We start from the raw sequence: 16,052 nt of genomic DNA on the forward strand, positions 1-16,052 counted from the left end.
GTTAAGTATGGTTTTGTTAAGGGTTAGGGTCAGGGTTAGGGTTAGGGTTAGGGTTAGGGTCAGGGTTAGGGTCAGGGTTAGGGTTAAGTATGGTTTTGTTAAGGATTAGGGTCAGGGTTAGGGTCAGGATTAGGGTTAAGTATGGTTTTGTTAAGGGTTAGGGTCAGGGTTAGGGTTAGGGTTAGGGTCAGGGTTAGGGTTAGGGTTAGGGTTAGGGTCAGGGTTAGGGTTAAGTATGGTTTTGTTAAGGGTTAGGGTCAGGGTTAGGGTTAGGGTTAGGGTCAGGGTTAGGGTCAGGGTTAGGGTTAGGGTTAGGGTTAGTTAGGGTTTAGGGTTTGGGTTAGGGTTAAGTATGATTTGGTTAAGGGTTAGGGTCAGGGTTAGGGTTAGGGTTAGGGTCAGGGTTAGGGTTAGTAAAGTCATGGTTTGGGTAGTGTGAGGGGCCACCTAAAAATGTTGGAAAAAACGCAAACGCACTAAAAACGCATACAAACGCATAAAAACGCTGCGTTTTTTTCATGCATGCTCATAAAAATGCTTGAAAAAAACGCAGCAGTTGTATGCTTATGTATGCGTTTTTTCAATGCGTTTTTTTGCGGGAAAAACGCACTGCAAAAAAAAGCAAGTGTGAAACTAGCCTAAGCGTTTCCTGAGCGAAAAAAACGCATGCATTGGTGCAAAGAGCCAAAAATGCATTAAATTCAATAGGAAGCATCTTTTAAGCGTTTCTGCTGCGTCTGAGCCAGCTCAAACGCTGTGGAAATGCTTAAAAAAATGCAACGTGGGCACACAGCCTAATAGTAGTTATATTCTTGTACATTGGAGCAGTATTATAGTAGTTATATTCTTGTACATTGGAGCAGTATTATAGTAGTTATATTCTTGTACATAGGAGCAGTATTATAGTAGCTATATTCTTGCACATAGGGGCAGTATTATAGTAGTTATATTCTTGTACATTGCAGCAGTATTATAGTAGTTATATTCTTGTACATAGGAGCAGTATTATAGTAGTTATATTCTTGTACATAGGAGCAGTATTATAGTAGCTATATTCTTGCACATAGGGGCAGTATTATAGTAGTTATATTCTTGTACATAGGGGCAGTATTATAGTAGTTATATTCTTGTACATAGGAGCAGTATTATAGTAGTTATATTCTTGGACATAGGGAGCAGTATTATAGTAGTTATATTCTTGGACATAGATTGCAGTATTAGTAGTTATATATTTGTACATGAGGCAGTATTATAGTAGTTATATGGTAACATTATATAATTGTTGTATTTAGATATGTGTGGACATTTCATAACCTCCAGGTTTTATAATTTTATCTCTTAAACATTAAAATTGTTACATTCTATAACTTTAATAACAATTGTTGTCTTTAGTAGAATTATGAGATATAATCAGCTACATAGCAAACTTCTTTTTATTGGGTAAAATAAATCACAAATTACCAGACCTCTGTCAGCAGGAACGTCACGAAGAAAAAAAAAAAAGTGAGTGAAACTGCAAAACAGAAACTAGTATCAGTTTTCTGCGTCCAGTTAATGAGACGATACAAGCGACTCTGAGGGACAAACATTGTTCCCATTGTTGTACCTGAATTCAGACTAAGCCGAGGAACAACAGGCTGCATTCTATCAGACAGGAAGTGATTTTTGCAGCCGAGGGATTTGTGGGCTTTTATTTTGTTATTTTTTTTTTTCTTACTCCGTGGTTTGTTTTATTTTCAGATCAGATAAAACAGATGTGATGATATGTGATTCTGTGTTCAACACATGGACATAATAGAGGTAGAAAATATCTTTATTCTGTGGCAGAAATTTTATCTTTAGAACCAAAAAAAAAAAAAAAATATGACCTTAAATTACTTCCTCTCACTCAGGAATGTATCATTTTGCCCTGTCCATTCATGCTGTTATGACCCCACAGATACGGCACCTACTTGGCAACTTTCTGTAATGGAGTCAGCGTGCCAATGAGCCGGTGTATCTAAGCCAGTCATGATTGTGATTGAGCTGCTTTGTCAGTGTATCCAAGACAGTATCTGATGAGTAGTAGTATCTAAGCCCATGATGTGTGATGCTGTCCCCTGAGCTAATGTGCTATTTCTATCCAAACATGATTCTGCCTGTTGAGCTGTAGTATCTAAGCTTATTATTTGCGATACTGTCTGCAGTCAGTGTATCTAAGCTATTGTGTGATTCTGTCCACATGAAGATTTATCTAAGCTTTTTTATATGATCAAGTCTGTTGAGCAGGTGTATCTAAGTCTATGATGAGTGATATTATCTGCTAAGCCAATGTATCTAAGCCTATAATGTGAGATACTGTTTTTAGAGTAAGTGTATCTAAGCTTATAATGTGAAATAGTTTGTCTTTAGCAAGTGTATATAAGCCTACAGTGTGTGATACCTTCTACATCGCAAGTGTATCTAAGCCTAAAAGTGTGCTATTTTGCTATTTTCTGCAGAGCTAGTGTATCCACACCTATAATGCGTGATAATGTCAGCTGAGCAGGGGTATCCAACACAATAACGTATGATGGGTTTTGCTTAGCTAGTGTATCTATGCCTGCATTGTGTGATACTGTCTACTTAGCACGTGTATCTAAGCTTATGTGTGATACTGTCTGCTGAACCAGTGTATCTACAGCTATTGTGTGTGTGATTCTGTGCACAGGAGAATTAATCTAAGCTTCATTTTACAATAAGGTCTGTTGAGCAGGTGTATCTAAATCTATCATTTGTGATACTATCTGCTGAGTCAATGTATCTAAGCCTATCATGCAGGATACTGTTTGCAGAGCAAGTGTGTCTAAGCCCTTAATGGGGGGGGGGATCATTTAATCTTAGATATACAGTACCTTGCAAAAGTATTCGGCCCCCTGGAACTTTTCAACCTTTTCCCACATATCATGCTTCAAAGATAAAGATACCAAATGTAAATTTTTGGTGAAGAATCAACAACAAGTGGGACACAATTGTGAAGTTGAATGAAATTTATTGGTTATTTTAAATTTTTGTGGAAATTCAAAAACTGAAAAGTGGGGCGTGCAATATTATTCGGCCCCTTTACTTTCAGTGCAGCAAACTCACTCCAGAAGTTCATTGTGGATCTCTGAATGATCCAATGTTTTCCTAAATGACTAATGATGATAAATATAATCCACCTGTGTGTAATCAAGTCTCCGTATAAATGCACCTGCTCTGTGATAGTCTCAGGGTTCTGTTTGAAGCACAGAGAGCACCATGAAAACCAAGGAACACAACAGGCAGGTCCGTGATACTGTTGTGGAGAAGTTTAAAGCTGGATTTGGATACAAAATGATTTCCAAAACTTTAAACATCCCAAGGAGCGATCATATTGAAATGGAAGGTGTATCAATCCACTGCAAATCTACCAAGACCCGGCCGTCCTGCTAAACTTTCATCTCAAACAAGGAGAAGACTTATCAAAGATGCAGCCAAGAGGCTCATGATCACTCTGGATGAACTGCAGAGATCTACAGCTGAGGTGGGACTGTTGTGAATTCGCTTTCTGGCCTCCCTCTGGTTATTACTGAAGGTGGTGGAGCTGGCCAGATTGACAGAGGGTTTGCGAGTCTCTTTCTGGGCTCCCTCTGGTGGTTACTGGAGGTAATGGAGTTGATCTGATTAACAGAGGCTTGCCCCCTGATAATGATGATGACGAGTGGAGATCTGGGGTTTCAGATTGGGATTTACGACAGCCGACTCCCTCTATCCCTGCTGGTGATTTTCTTCTTGCCTCCTGAGGTCTGATGTTTCCAGCTCTGTTCCTGCATGTTCAGCTAAGTGTTAATTTGCTATTCTGTTTGCATTGGATCTGGTTTTGTCTATCTCAGTTTTGTGTGGGTCAGCCAGCTCCGGCTGGGGCTGTGCTGAATTACCGTCCATATGTTACTGCTTGTGCCAGTTTGTTTTTGTCCCTTATTAGATTGGCCTCTTTTTGCTCTGCTTTCAGAATATACCAGAGTGCTGATATAGTGGGGCGAAGTCGTGCGACTTCAGTGTTTTTTGCATCAGACGTGTTGGACTTTTTGCAGGGTTTTTTGCGTGATTGCAGACAGTGTCTTTCCTTTCCTGTCCTGTTTAGTCAGTGTGGGCTCCATCATTTGCTCAGTCTATTATCCTGCCTGCGTTTGTGTGTTCATCTTGTCTCACTGACAATATATGTTTGGGGGCTATCTATTCCTTTGGGGTCTGCTCTGGGGCAGTTTAGATTTCCCCTTTCTTGCTTTAGGCTTAGTTAGCTCTCCGGCTGTGCCGAGGCATCTAGGATCATCGTAGGTACGCTCCACGGCTACTGTTAGTTGTGTGGATAGGATCAGGGGTCTGCAATCCGCTTAGTTACCAACCTCTCTGGTTTTCTGTGGCTTAGCCTGGGCCTGCTATCCTCCTCGGTGATCCAGTCATAACATGGGACAGTCTGTCCATAGGACAACAATCAGTCGTACACTGCACAAATCTGGCCTTTATGGAAGAGTGGCAAGAAGAAAGCCATTTCTCAAAGATATCCATAAAAAGTGTTGTTTAAAGTTTGCAACAAGCCACCTGGGAGACACACCAAACATGTGGAAGAAGGTGCTCTGGTCAGATGAAACCAAAATCAAACTTTTTGGCAACAATGCCAAACGATATGTTTGGCGTAAAGGCAACTGTTGTGAGTTCATTTTCCCCTCCGTCACTGAGGCCTGGTGAACTCCCTATTCTAGTGAAGGAAGGTAGTGAGCCTGATTATCAGGCACCTGGGACTAATGAAGACGATTGGCTGAGTGGAGTCACTGACTGGATTTAAGGCAGCCCACGCCCTTTCTGCCCTGCGGGTGATTTCTCTGTGGACTCTTGGACACCAGTCTGATTCCTGCTCTCCTAAAGCTAAGTTTCCTGTTTTGCCTTTTTGCATCTAAGATTTGTTTTTGTTTTTGTTGCTTTTTGGATTCTGCCACTCCCTGCTGGAGTGTGCAGTGTTCCGTGAGCTCTGTCTTCTGAAGGTACCTGAGTGCTGATTTAGTTTTTGAAGCTTAGTTGCTTCAGGGCCATTTTTTATATCAGCTTGTTGGCTTTTGTCTCTGATAGGGTTTTGGCAGATTGCAGACAGCAGCCTTCCTACCCGTTCCTATCTAGGTAGTTTTTGGGCCCCGTCTTTGCTCAGCCTGTCTTTCTGCCTGTGTAAGTGTTTTCATCTTGCTTCACCGTCATTATATGTGGGGGGCTGCCTATTGCTTTGGGGTCTGCTCTGGGGCAGTTAGATTTCCCCTTTCCTTCTTTAGGCCTATGTATCTCTCCGGCTGTGATCGAGGGGTCTAGGTCATCGTAGGAACCCCCCACGGCTAGTGCTAGTTGTGTTGATAGGTTCAGGGGTCTGCAATCTGATAGTTGCCAACTTCTCTGGTTTTCAGGACTTAGCTAGCATTTCTGTTTTTGCCTCCTACGGTGACTCAATCATAACAGGCAACACAGCTCATCACCCTGACACACCATCCCCACTGTCAAACATGGTGGTGGTAGCATCATGGTTTGGGCCTGCTTTTCTTCCGCAGGGACAGGGAGGATGGTTAAAATTTATGGGGAGATGGATGGAGACAAATACAGGATCATTCTTGAAGAAAACCTGTTGGAGTCTGCAAAAGACCTGAGACTGGGACAGAGATTTGTCTTCCAACAAGACAATGATCCCAAACTTAAAGCAAAATCTACAATGGAATGGTTCACAAATAAACGTATCCAGGTGTTAGAATGGCCAAGTCGAAGTCCAGACCTGAATCCAATCGAGAATCTGTGGAAAGAGCTGAAAACTGCTGTTCACAAACGATCTCCATCAAACCTCACTGAGCTCGAGCTGTTTGCCAAGGAAGAATGGGCAAGAATTTCAGTCTCTCGATGTACAAAACTGATAGAGACATACCCCAAGCGACTTGCAGCTGTAATCGCAGCAAAAGGTGGCGCAACAAAGTATTAAGTTAAAGGGGCTGCATAATATTGCACGCCCCACGTTTCAGTTTTTGAATTTCCACAAAAATTTAAAATAACCAATACATTTTGTTCAACTTCACAATTGTGTCCCACTTGTTGTTGATTCTTCACCAAAAATTTACATTTGGTATCTTTATGTTTGAAGCACATGTGGGAAAAGATTGAAAAGTTCCAGGGGGCCGAATACTTTCGCAAGGCACTGTACTCGCCAAGTCTATAAAGTGTGATACTTTCAACTTCCCAAGTGTATCTAAGACCATAAATGTGATACTCTCTACTCTTCAAGTGTATCTAGGACTATAATATGTGATAGATACACTTGCCAGGTAGAATGTATTATGCATTTATAGACTTAGATACCCTTGCAAGGTAGAAAGTAACTAAACTTCTAAAGTATGAGATTTTCTGCAGATCCAGTGTATCTACGCCTATAAACCGTGACACTGTTGGCTGAGCAAATGTATCTATACCTATAAAGCGTGATAGTTTTTGCTTCTTAGCAAGTGTATCTAAGCCTACATTGTGTGATACTGTGACGAGGTCAGCTGACGCTGAGTCGACTTTTTCTTTAGAGTGGACCCTCTGGGTCGTGGCACCCACCCACCTAGGGCGAGCTAACCTAGTGAGGAATCACCCCCTATACAGGGAGTGTCAGGGGCAAGACCAAGGAGGTGAGCCACCACGACTGCTGGCACCAGACGGCCGGCTCAAGTAGACACTAGGTACGAGCAGGGCCGCCATCAGGGCATTACTGGCCTTAATACTGTATGGGGCCGCATGAACAGTAGCAAAAAGAGGGGCCCGGATACGCTTGCAGACCGGGCCCTCCTCTCTTGATACTGCTGTTTGGGCTACAGGTGCAATAGTTCATGGCCGCTGCAAGCCAGATACATAACACTGCGGTGATTTAAAGATAAACCTACAGTGTCGTTAGTGAATGCGGCGGCCAGAAATCGGTGCTGTACCTTTAAAGCAGCACCAAGTGCATCATGGTCCGGATCCTGGTCAGGTGACAGGCTGCGCGCTCTTCTTCATTCTCGAGCAGAGCAGCAACATGTCACGTTTCTGGGAGACAGAAGATGCTGAAATCGGCAGAGGAGGCAGGCAGTGTGTGAGGACTTGGAGGAAGTTGCAGAGGGGAGTGAGGTGTGGAGATGGGAGGCTGCTGAGGTGTGGAGATGGGAGGCTGCTGAGGAGAGGAGATGGGAGGCTGCTGAGGAGAGGAGATGGGAGGCTGCTGAGGAGAGGAGATGGGAGGCTGCTGAGGAGAGGAGATGGGAGGCTGCTGAGGAGAGGAGATGGGAGGCTGCTGACGTGTGGAGATGGGAGGCTGCTGACGTGTGGAGATGGGAGGCTGCTGACGTGTGGCGATGGGAGGCTGCTGACGTGTGGCGATGGGAGGCTGCTGAAACGACCAAAAAAATTCTAGAATTCCACTTTTTTCAATTTCACCGCACTTTGAATTTTTTTCCCATTTTCCAGTACACTATTTGGTAAAGCCAATCATGTCATTCAAAAGTACAACTCGTCCTGCAAAAAACAAGCCCTCACACGGCCATATTGATGGAAAAATAAAAAGTGGGTATATATGACTGGGAAACATCTTTATTTGGGAAATTGTTCTGCGCTCGCACTGCGGTGCATGGACGCCGATCTCCTGGCCTGCATCCTCATACATGCTGTGAGGCTGCTGAGTTCTAGTCAGGAGACCCGCGGCCCGTCCATGCACTGCGGTCCGAGCGCAGATCGATATTCACCGACAGCTTCATACATGTACAGAAAACAATACAATAATCTGCAATCAGAAATACAGATTATAAAAAAAAGTCACAATCTGGCTTCAATTATTTTTTAAAAAAAGTATGTGACTCATTTCCTTAAAGAAAAAGAAAAATATACCTAAACAGAGTATTGGGTATTTTAACAAATGATTACTAAGTTACAGTAGAGTAGAGCTCATCCAAAAGAGTTTACCTTGTTGTGGTGGCGGCTTAAAATTCTTTTGGCCAGAACAAAAGCTGATGGCTATATGTATGATCTGGGAAATGTTAATGTGTGATTGGTGAGGACGGGGTGCAGAAGTGGAGTTTTTCCAAGATTGGGCAGTAGGACTCTGGAAGATTTGAGGGGTGGAGGCACGGCTGGGGTGGAGCCTGGACGGAGTCTCAAGGGGGCCCAAAAATTTTTACAGTATGGGGCCCTGAAATTCCTAATGGCAGCCCTGGGTACCAGTGTCTGACGACAAGGAAGAGCAGGAAGCAAGACAAGACAAGACGTAAGTTCAAAGTATCTTCATTAATACAACTTCTGGATAACATTCAGTGCAATAACGTGAGAACAAGCAAACACGGCAAGGTGCGTGCGTAGGCACGCCAAGGTCCATAGCATGGTACGTGCCAGGTGGCATGCCTGGGTCTCAATGGCATCGGACTCCGGACAGCGAACAACGATCAACAGGGTCATCAGGTTCCAGAGCTCTGATGGCGATCAGCAGGATCCGGGCATCCAGCCAACCAGGGTACAGGCAATGAGGCACGACAGATATCCAGGCATGGTGTGTGTTAGGGAACATGTGAGGTCCAAGGCAGGATTCCAGGCAGGGTGCGTGCTAGGGGCACACCAGGCTCCAAGGCAGGATTCCAGGCAGGGTGCGTGCTAGGGGCACACCAGGGTCCAGGGCAAGGTGCAAGGCAGGGTGCGTGTGTAGGGGACACGCCAGGGTTCAAAGTTCAACAAACAAGACAGGGTGCGTGTGTAGAGACATGCCAAGGCACAAGGTACAAGGCAGAGTCCTGCGCGTGCAGAGAGACACGCCAGGGGTTCAAGGCAAGAGTCCTGCGCATGCAGAGAGACACGCCAGGGTCAGGTTCAAGGCAGAGTCCTGCGCATGCAGAGGGGCACGCCAGGGTCAGGGTTCAAGGCAGAGTCCTGCGCGTGCAGAGAGACACGCCAGGGTCAGGTTAAAAGCAGAGTACTGCGCGTGCAGAGGACACGCCAGGGACAGAGTACAGACAAGGACCTGTACGTGCGAGAGGACACGACAGGGTACATGGCAAGACCTGCGCGTACTTTTACAGAAGCACGGGGAGGTATGCCACGGGGCAGGCGAGGGCCTGCGCGTGCTAAGAGAAGCACGGAGAGCACAGTGCAGAAACAGCTTGAGTGCAAGGAAGCACAGAGAGCACGGCTGGGGCACTGGCTAGCTGATCGGTCTGCAGCACAAACAGGCGGGTAAGACTCCAGCGAACCTGGCTGGGGCATAGCAGGCGACACAGCTGTCACTGACCGACGAGCACGGCTGAGGCACAAGCAGGCAGGCACGGCTAGGGCGGGCACAGCTGAGGCACAAGCAGGAGGCTAGGAATGCCAGGCGCATGCAAAGGGCACACGAAGAAACAGGGCAGAGCTAGGCGAGAAACAAGGCAAGACAGGGTACGGAACACGGAGCGGAACATAGGCAGAAGCAGAGCCAGGTCAGAGCGAGAACAGAGATACCAGCGGAGCGTAGGCCAAAGCCCAGAGCCGGGTCAAGGCAGAACCTTGAGACTAGACATGGAATGTGCTAGAGAGTACCATAAGACAGAGTATGGAAAACCAGGCCGAGACAGAGAACGTGGAAGTACTACAAGGCTCAGAATAGCAAAGGCCAGACATGGCAAAACAGGCAAGGCAGAAAACACAGGAAGGACTACAAGTCCAAGCATGACATAGACAAAACATGGCCCAAGGGACAAACACAAGACAAGGCACGGGACAAGAGGCAGAGTACAAGCACAGAGCGTGTGCAGAGACGCACGACAGAGCAGAGTGCAGGGGCACAGAATACAGGGAGCGACCCAGCAGACCAAGCAGCCATGCAGGGAAGCAACACGATACTCAGGCCCCGATCATAGGAAGGGGCGGTCTGATATAGCACCATAGCACCTGCACTTCCGGGTGAGGATCAGGGAAAGACTTCCGGTTCAGATCCTCCAGGATCATAGAGAGCGTTGCTAGATCAGACTGGGCTGAACCATAGAGAAGGTCACATGATCAGGGGTTCCAGGAATACATAGAGGATTGCAGAATCAGACAGTGCTAGATCATGGGAAAGGTCACATGATCAGGGGTTCCAGGAATACATAGAGGATCGCAGAATCAGACAGTGCTGGAACATAGGAAAGGTCACATGATCAGGGGTTCCAGGAATACAGAGGATTGCAGAATCAGAGCAGAGACGGATGGTTACCTAGCAACGGCATGCAGCCATGAGGTAAGGCGCGCGTGCACACTGCTCCAGGCATCTTGTAGCACGAGACATAACGGGCATGAGAATTCAGTGCACGTGCACACCGCTCCAGGAGTCATGCGACATAACAGGCATAACGGACATGACAGGCATAACGGACATGGCGGGCATGACAGATACTGCCTGCTAAGCACACGTATCTAATCCTATAATGTGTGATACTTTCTGCTGAACCAGTATCAGAGGTATTGGCTGACAGTGTCTCAGAGTTCAAACATATGCCCAGCACAGTTGTCGCCCGCTCCATCTCTAGGCCTCGAGCATAGGAAGAAAAACCGCTATATCCTATAGAACAATTAGGAAGGAAGGGGACGTTTATAAAATATTTAGGAAAAGTATCATTAAGAAATGTATCACTGACATTAACATCAAGCAGGGCGGGTATTGCCCTTTACATGCTGTCACTGCCGGGACCCAACCTCCTGATTATCCCTAGATTTGAGGGTCAGATGAGCGCTGCTCCTGTGTGTTAAGCCTTCCTTACATTACATGTAGTAACACATCATAGATGTTTGCCTAAAGCAGAATTAATCCACAGTCACAATATTGTATCACAAAAGGGATTAACGGTAAATATCAGATTCACCAGCGGGAGTACAGCCGCTGCAGGTGCAATAAATGAAATAATCACCATTTGGGTCCCCATCTAACCTGATTAGATTCCGCTGATGCGCCAAAGATTAATTATCTGTATTATTGCTGCAGCTCTTCAATCGCGAGGTCTCCGAGGCTGAGCACAATATGCTGATTCTTATTGCCGGAAACATCTGGAGGGAACATGTCAATTTGGATCCTGCAAAAGTCAATTTGTGCAATATTCCGGCACCGATTCACTTTGTTGTCCGATTCATTTCTTTGTAATAAACGGAGAATAAATAGAAACAAGTAAGAAATTGTCACATGTAATGTTGATAAATAAAACGATGGAATTATCCAAAACACAAACATGTAAATTAGCTATAACATTTTGGTAAAACAGAAAGCAGAGAAAAATCCATATAAAAATGAGTTACCGTCCATTTTTTTTCTATTTTCTGCATTCGTTCTTTTATCGCCATCTTTTGAGAGCCATAACTTTTTTTTCTTATTTTTCCCAGTAGAAGAAGTTGGCGTCAGCATCCACTAATAGTTGACTTGTTTTAATTTAGAGAAGCAAGTCGATCACTATTGGACGCTGAAGCCACCTTCTTTAGGGCTGTGTTCACAAGTTGCATTTTTTTTCTGCTCTCTTGGCACCTAAAAAATGCTGCTTACAAAAAGCAAGTTATGCTGCATTTTTGCAGCTTTTTTGGTGCAGATTATATGTGTCATTTGTCTACAGCACATGTCTAATAAAGTTACATGCAGCAAAAACGCATTGTTGCCTTTTTTGTGCATTTTTTTCATTTTCCAATTGCTTTCTATGTTGAAAAAATGTAGCAAAAACACCGAAACAAGCGACAACATGCAAAAAAAAAAGCAACAGTTTTCCAATTCAGTCAGGTCAGGAAAAAAAAAAAAAACCCACTCATGTGTATGAGATTTCTGAAATTTCACCGCTTTTGCTGGTATTGTTAAAAGCAACTTTAAATTTGAATTTTTTAAGAAAAGCGCAGCGAAAACCGCAACGTGTGAACAGTGCCTTACTTAGATTTTGCTTGGGAAATACGATCACCCCACGTATTCCGTATCCACCTGCTATTGAAAGCTTGATGCCGGCTCAACATCATTAGTATTTTGGAGGGGGGTTTTTTTCCGTCAACATATGCTACTATGAGTGTTTTCAATGACAGACAATAATTTTTCATACGATGCACTGAATAACAAAGGGAGATTAAAAAAAAACAATTCTGCTGTTACTGCTCAGCATTCCTTCTTATGTCATTTATTAAATAACTACTTTCATGAAACAAAATATTTTTCGTTATTTTTTCTTTTTTTATGTTAGTTTATTTTCTGTTTTTAGGTTATTTTTGTTATTTATTTAAACTGCTTCTATTTCATTTTTTTATGTCAGATATGATACACGGCAATGCTCTTGTATTGAAAATTTGAATAATAGGGCAATTAGGTCTGTCTAACCGCTTAGATGCTGCAGTCACTATTGATGATTCATCTAAGGGGGTTAAACCAATCACTGTAGTTACGGAAGGGGGGGGAAGCACGGCTCTTGATCTGTACATATACAAGTTTTCTCACCTCCATTTATGAAATGAAAGATGTGCCTCACTGATATTAATTTTTATGTAATTTTATTATTTTTCACAAATATTAAAATCTAGTTATTTCTTTGTATTTTTTATTATTTTTGTTTTTACTGGGGGGGTTTTTTGTCATTATTTATTTTGCATTTATCTCTCTATTATGCTGTAGCGTGGACATCTTTTCCCACCACTGGTTTTAATGACGCAAAAAACCCACAATAGACAAAAATCCCAACTTTTCTGCCAACTCAATGGTGAACAGAACACAAATGTCCGTGTGTTGCGGTTCTTGCTACTTTTTTTTCCAACCATGTATCCGGTATTGTACGGGTTCAGCTAGCCGTCATCCTAATTTGAGTCCTACATTGTACCTGCACGTTTTGTGGGGTTTTTTGGCCCTCGTCCCTTTTTCGTCTCACCAGTTCCATGTATCTATAGGAGATTTTGCAGGTTTCCCATAATGCGGTTCCAGATTGTAAACAGTTTTACTAACTTTGACAACAATCACAATAAACGACGCCATCATTTCACTGCACTAACATAGGAAAACGCCGCTGCCAAGTTTCCGCCGAGCGCCAAACCTGCCAGGTGTTTCATTGTGTCTCGCATTTTTCCCCTCTGTTATGAAAAGGCGGCACAATACGTTTAAAGTACAGTCGGTGCGCGGTGTCATAGTGGGGGATTTATTATCGGGCCCCCGGTTGGATTTAATAAGCCTTGAACCACAGTTTAGGCATTTGTTCTGGAGCGGCTGCTCATTGCCGAGCCCACACCTGAATATTCATGCCCTTGGTATTCCCTGAGCTGCAGAGGAGCAGCTGTCTGAGCACCGCAGCAAATGTTCAGGAGATTTCCTCAAATACAAACACCCTCGCAGCTGAATATTCCAGACTTGAGCACCACAGAGGACATGAAACATTTATGGAAAGTCTTTTTTTCTTTTTTAATTTATTTTATTTATTTTTTTCCGAGACTCCAGAAAAACAGGAACATTTAACTGAGCTCTTCATGGAATAAAATTAAAGGGCCTGTTTATTTCTCAGCTCCTGGATGTTCTCACCCAAAAGCTTTAGTGATCAACCTCACCTATGTGAATGGGTGTGACCTGCAATACCAGACGCAGCCCATAGACAAGAGGGGCGCTATTGCTGGAAAAAAATTTTTTCCAATTTTCTTAATCCAGAATGATACTTTTATCTCGGAGTAGCAATAATTGAAAACCCCTTTATATAGAAGTTCTTCTTCATAGTCATCAATCCCAATAATCAAGTGATTGCTGCTGGTCAAGTCCCAACAATCAGCTCCCATTAAGTCTATATATTCTATTGTGGTCGTGCAAAGATGTAACGCTGCAGCCAATCACTGGTGGAAACAGTAGAGAGTTGGTAACCGCTGCAACAGTCACATGCTCCTCCATAGCCAGAGGAGGAAGCAAAGGGATTAACCAGGGAAGCATACAAAGACCGCCAGGGCAGCGGTAGATAAGAAAAGAGTTTTTTTGGGGGGGTTTCTTTACACCACAGTGGATCTTGTATAGAAGCGTCCAAAACCCCTTTTAAGGGAGGCACCAACTTATGTAAATAATGGCACATGTTGCCCACTGACTCCTCCCATTATTTTAAAAAGCTTTCTAATATATTTTGCGTTTGCTTATTTATACAGACCTGGCACTTCACTGCTGAGGGTTTGTTACAAATGCATCCAGTCTCTTGGGAGATGAACAGCAATGGTCAGAGGCGTTGCACACAGTTTTCAGCATTGTAGCATAGATTTTTAAACATTTTTTTTTCATTCATTTATCTTCTGCAGCTTGCACATTTATATATCAAGCTCGCTGACAGATACTTAGTCTTCTCATTCTGTAGCCAGCAACGTGTACGGAAACAGACAGCATTTGGGTATGTGCACAGGTTATGAGTTTGGTGTAGTAATTTCTGCATGTGTTTTTGATGCAGTTTTTTTCCCCGCTGATTAGTATGGGTGAAATGTGAAAGAATCGACATGCTGCAGATCGAAATCTGCAAGTCAAAAATAATCAACGTGTGCATGAGACTTACAAATCTGTGCAGAAAATACGACAAACACAACAAATCTGCAGCGTATGCACAGGCTCTTCAGTGTCAGACAGTGCAAAATGTCAATGAAACCCCATGCAAACAGTCTTTTCAGCAGCTCTGACATTTTGCTGGCCAAATTCGTCAGACTGCTAGTCTCAGGAACCCACAGCTCTGGGCATGTGCAGCTGACCCAGTGTGCATGCCCAGACCAGTCTCTGCTCCTCCACCTGTGCATGCACCGCTCTCCTTCCCATATGCAGACAATATGCGCATGCACCGCTCTCCTTCCCATATGCAGACAATATGCGCATGCACCGCTCTCCTTCCCATATGCAGACAATATGCGCATGCACCGCTCTCCTTCCCATATGCAGACAATATGCGCATGCACCGCTCTCCTTCCCATATGAAACCAATATACGCATGCACCGCTCTCCTTCCCATATGCAACCAATATACGCATGCACCGCTCTCCTTCCCATATGCAGACAATATGTGCATGCACCGCTCTCCTTCCCATATGCAGACAATATGCGCATGCACCGCTCTCCTTCCCATATGCAGACAATATGCGCATGCACTGCTCTCCTTCCCATATGCAACCAATATACGCATGCACCGCTCTCCTTCCCATATGCAGACAATATGTGCATGCACCGCTCTCCTTCCCATATGCAGACAATATGTGCATGCACCGCTCTCCTTCCCATATGCAGACAATATGCGCATGCACCGCTCTCCTTCCCATATGCTGACAATATGTGCATGCACCGCTCCCCTTCCCATATGCGGACACTATGTGCATGCACCGCTCTCCTTCCCATATGCTGACAATATGTGCATGCACCGCTCTCCTTCCCATATGCAACCAATATACGCATGCACCGCTCTCCTTCCCACATGCAGACAATATGTGCATGCACCGCTCTCCTTCCCATATGCAGACAATATGCGCATGCACCGCTCTCCTTCCCATATGCAGACAATATGCGCATGCACCGCTCTCCTTCCCATATGCAGACAATATGCGCATGCACCGCTCTCCTTCCCATATGCTGACAATATGTGCATGCACTGCTCCCCTTCCCATATGCGGACACTATGTGCATGCACCGCTCTCCTTCCCATATGCTGACAATATGTGCATGCACTGCTCTCCTTCCCATATGCAACCAATATACGCATGCATCGCTCTCCTTCCCATATGCAGACAATATGTGCATGCACCGCTCTCCTTCCCATATGCTGACAATATGTGCATGCACTGCTCCCCTTCCCATATGCGGACACTATGTGCATGCACCGCTCTCCTTCCCATATGCTGACAATATGTGCATGCACTGCTCTCCTTCCCATATGCAACCAATATACGCATGCATCGCTCTCCTTCCCATATGCAGACAATATACGCATGCACCGCTCTCCTTCCCACAAGCAGACAATATGTGCATGCACCGCTCTCCTTCCCACATGCAGACAATATGTGCATGCACCACTCTCCTTCCCATATGCAGACAATAT

At 44.5% G+C, this 16,052-nt stretch overlaps 1 protein-coding gene and 1 long non-coding RNA gene across 5 annotated transcripts in view; one reads left to right on the forward strand and one right to left on the reverse strand.

The window, feature by feature from the left end:
* NFIA (nuclear factor I A) overlaps positions 1–16,052 on the forward strand; it is a 507,433-nt gene that overhangs the window by 59,584 nt on the left and 431,797 nt on the right. The window lies entirely within an intron of this gene.
* The window catches only part of LOC141048887 (uncharacterized), a 46,027-nt gene that overhangs the window by 27,659 nt on the left and 2,316 nt on the right, over positions 1–16,052 (reverse strand). For 2 of the 3 annotated variants that reach the window (XR_012220176.1, XR_012220174.1), the window contains exon 2: positions 10,943–11,144. This is a non-coding gene — a long non-coding RNA (uncharacterized lncRNA). Of the gene's footprint in view, positions 1–10,942; positions 11,145–14,138; positions 14,368–16,052 lie in introns of those variants that run through there. The other variant, XR_012220175.1, reaches the window with a different exon arrangement.

Source organism: Dendrobates tinctorius, unplaced genomic scaffold, assembly GCF_039654945.1.
Source record: "Dendrobates tinctorius isolate UK_male_01 unplaced genomic scaffold, ASM3965494v1 ptg000138l, whole genome shotgun sequence".
NCBI classification, from domain to species: Eukaryota; Metazoa; Chordata; class Amphibia; order Anura; family Dendrobatidae; genus Dendrobates; species Dendrobates tinctorius.